The following is a 4,183-nucleotide window of genomic DNA, read 5'->3' as shown; positions in this document are numbered from 1 at the left end:
AAGGAAGGAAGGAAGGAAGGAAGGAAGGAAGGAAGGAAGGAAGGAAGATGGGACCACCTGCTCCCATGTATACCTAGCCAGTCCCAAGATCAGGTGACGAGGTGCTTCTAAGAGAGCCATCCTTTAAGGAGGTAAAGTGGATGGCAAATAGAAGAGGGGCCTTCTCATTGGTGGCCCCATACTTTCATGGAATGGCCGTCTGAAAGTAGTTGATCTGGTGCCATCTTTGCAATCTTTTTGGCATCAGGTGAAAACAGTCCTCTTCTCCAGACATGTTATCAGTTGATTGTATATTATGTTATTTATACTTAATTTAGTCCCAATATATTTTAACTTAATTGATATTTTACCTGCCCCCCAGCTGCATATTCTCTGTTTTATTGTATGTTGCTTTTATGTGTTTTAAAATCAGATGTTATTTGAAGTAAACCATTGAAATCTGCTTAGAGGGGCTTCAGATTAGTTATAGTGGCATAGAAGTTGAATAAATAAATAAATAAATAAATAAGAACTAAGGGTAACCCTGTTCTCAATCTGATACTCCAAACAGAGGAAGAGAGTATATTGGGACATATGCAGTATGCCTTTTCCTCACCAGGAGAACTTAATTCAAGATTTAATTCAGTGGAAAAGCATGTGGTTTGCAGACAGAAGTTCCCAGTATTTCCACTTTAAAAGAATCAGAAGAGTAAAGTAGCAGTGATGGGAAAGGCTTCTAGCCCATTGCCTGACACTACGGCAGGTTTCCTGGGACGATGCCCAGGAAGACCTTCATCTGATACCTTGGGGATCTGCTGGAAGCCAGAGCAGCATCGAGCATGCTGGGCTTGATGGACTTGTAGGTCAGCATGGGGTATCCCAATCCATCCTGACCCCAGACATCCATCAGCCTGCTAAGAGCGAATGTGTTGGGAATGAGAGGGGCCCTTGTTCTCGTGGTGCGCTCCCAGATCTCGCTGCTCCATGCAGGAGACACAGCAGGGCTGGGAATCCAGGCTTCGCATTTTGAGATGGGAGAAGTGGAGCAGCTTATCTCAAAGGCCGCTTACTACAGGTGTTGAGGAAAGCTCTGGGAAAAATGAAGCTCCATGAACGAGCTGTTGGGAGGCGGCATGGGAGACTTATTCTCAGAGCCGGACGAAGCTGGTTTGACTCTTGAGCCCATGATGCGGCATTGGGAGAGGAGGGCTAGCCAACTAGACCAGGGGTCCTCAAACTTTTTGAATAGGGGGCCAGTTGAACGGCTGCGGTGACTGTCGTGGGCTGGTGAGGTGGGGTGCCTGGGGGCGTGGGCCGGTGAGGTGCCTTCGGCCGCACGCAAGGCGGCATTGGGCATGCGCGGTGGTGGCTCGTTCGCTCAGAGATCTCCCAGCGAGTCCAAAACCATCGCTGAGTGAACAAGCCACCACTTCCATGCCCGTGCAACAAGTGTGCGTGCGGGTGGTGAATGGTGGCGCAGTCTGGATGGATGGCCTGGTGGGCTGGATCCGTCCCGCAGGCCATAGTTTGAGGACCCATGAACTAGACTGTAGGTGTATAGAGATAAGGCATGCTGACTTCCAAAAAGACCCTCCCAGAGGGATGGGGCTCAGACACGCTGAATAGGAGGGTTCCCAGAAGTACAGTGTTACCTTGGCTCATGAACATAATCCATTCCAGGACTCTGGTCGTGACCCAAATTGGTCATGAGTCAAGTTAAATTTCCCCATAAGGTTCACTGTAAATGAGGTCAATCCATTCTGTAACCATTTTTAAATCAGAAAAATGTGAAGCAAAGTGACAACAACAAAGATCGTGGCCATCTCCCACACTGCCACCCCAAGCACAAGTGCGGCCCTCTTCCCACCCACCCCCAGCATGACCGAGATCGCACCTGTCATCCCGGCGCGCTGGGGGGTGGGGGGGGGAGACAGGCGTGATCACAGGCGCACTGGGGGAGGGAGAGATGGGTGCAAACGGTGCGCTGGGAGTGGGGAGATGGCTGCGATCGCAGTTCCATTCATGCAGGGAAGGTGTGCCTGATCAGAGGTGTGCTTCCGCAGGAAAGTCTGGCGGAATCTCGGCCATCTCCCCTGCAGCTCTGCTTTGCCGCTCCCGTCTGATCACGCCTCTGATCACGCACGCCTTCCCTGCACGAACGGAACTGCGATCGTGGCCATCTCCCCACTCACCACCCAAAGCAGTGTTCGCAACCCAAGTCAAGATTTTTCAGAAATTTTTGTTCATGACCCAATTTATTCATGAACCAAGGTGTTCATGAGCCGAGGTACCACTGTAGTTGGTAGACTGAGTTCAATGAACCTCTCTTTGACTGCTCAGAGATTCGTTCTGTGATGATTGAATTTATTGGACCTACTCTGTTGAATGAAGAGCTTTTGGAAAGGAGTGGTCTGTTGCCTTGAGGGAGGAAAACCCAGCTCACAACAGAATGAGGGTGTGACTTGCAGGCAGGCTGAGCTCTGGCATTTCTTGCACTAGCATTTAAAATGCCAGTTAATAGTCATCTTTCTTGGTGCACATCCCGAATCCTCCTGTACTGCCTTGAAACCTAGCCCACGGGCCAGCTCAGATTTAGAACCTCCAGTAGTGGGTCTAATCTGAGAATGTTCTTGGGCACCACTCAAAATGGCCACTATAGGAAGTCTGACAAAGGGAAAGTAACCTGCCTCAGAGACTGGGTGCTAGACAGAAGTGGAATCTGAGCTTCAACACACTGAAAAACTCCTTCGAACATGCATTTTCAGAACCAACAGAAACCTATGTACTTCACAGCTATCTCAGATGGTGGTAACAAAAGGTGTTAACTTTTTTTAAAGTGAGGGGGGTGGCATCTTACTGGGGCACCAAGTATCGTGGCCAGGGATACACTCATGCATGTGGGCACCATATTACCTACCCAGCTTTCCATCCATTCTTGAGGGAAAATATGAGGTCTCAAGTTAAATCGACAAAGAATGCATTGTCCAATTGCAGACAGACTCCTTTCCCTTTGATATCCAATATGATGTCACGTTAAATGTTTTTTTAAAAAAAATCTATGCATTTGCTTCATATTAAAGCCAAGGTTTTTTACTTGATGTTCCTTGAATGCATATGCTTTTCCATCAAATAGCACCACAAGCCTATAGAAATGGTGTTGTTGTAGGATTTAAGGAATGAAGATGTCAATAACTAAGTCCAAGATCCAGTTCTCAAGGAAGGCACACAAAGCTAATGACATACCATAACCGGATTTACAAAGGAACGGTGTATTATAGTTAGATGAGATACTGAAATAGCACAGCTGCCCTTACACCTTACCTTTTAAAAAGAGAGATCCTCCTTAGGTGAAAAGCCCTGAGCTCTCCCTCGATGAGGACACTTTCAGAGGCCGCTCAGCCGTGCCCCGTTCCATTCGTACATTGTCGTACCTTATGGCCCAGTTAGCTGCCGCTCTGCTGAATGGAGCAGAACCAGGGCGGGGCTTCCATGGGTGGAGAGCACCTTTCGCCAGATAAGACGTGGAATGGGAAGAGCTCTCTGTTTTATTGGCTGAGATAATTCAGGAAGTGCACCCTAACATCTAGGGGCTAGTGGACCACTTAGGGACTCCGCACTTGAAGTCTCATTTTAAGTCATCAACAAAGCCTGATTAAAGGTATCGGAGATAATCAGAGGGTTGCTGTTTCACTTTCATTGCAAAGGCATCCTTCTCCTGGATACCAAGCCGCACATTACTGGCCACAGCTGGGGGGTCGCCGTGCATGTCCACGAGCTTGCAATTCGCAATATAGTGGAGCGGAATTGCAGTTTTCCTGGCGGGGCTCTCGATTCAAAATACACCGGACTTGGGGGCCGGCACCCGTTCAGCGGGGGCTAACAGGTGGATCTCGGGGCTTCGTTTTCAGGAGCTGAGATGCGCTGCTGGGACATCGCCAACGATCCCGGCAGGGCCGAGCCAAGAGGGAGGCGGTGCGCGCGCGGCTGCCTCCGACCAAGCGACCGTCCGTCCGTGCCGGTCGCGATCTTCTCCGACGTTGCCCGTTCCTGCGCTTCGCCTCGGCTTGGCTCGGCTCGGCTGGCGGCGGGGCGGCGGTCGCCTCAGCCCGCGTCTCTGCGTAATGACGCGCGGGGAGAGCAGGCAGGCAGGCAGGCAGGCAGGCAGGCAGGCAGGCAGGCAGGCAGGCAGCAGCGAGGCCGGCGG

Source organism: Varanus komodoensis, unplaced genomic scaffold (assembly GCF_004798865.1).
Source record: "Varanus komodoensis strain SLA01 unplaced genomic scaffold, ASM479886v1 scaffold6_4, whole genome shotgun sequence".
Classification (NCBI taxonomy): domain Eukaryota; kingdom Metazoa; phylum Chordata; class Lepidosauria; order Squamata; family Varanidae; genus Varanus; species Varanus komodoensis.
Note: the sequence above shows the minus strand (reverse complement) of the source record.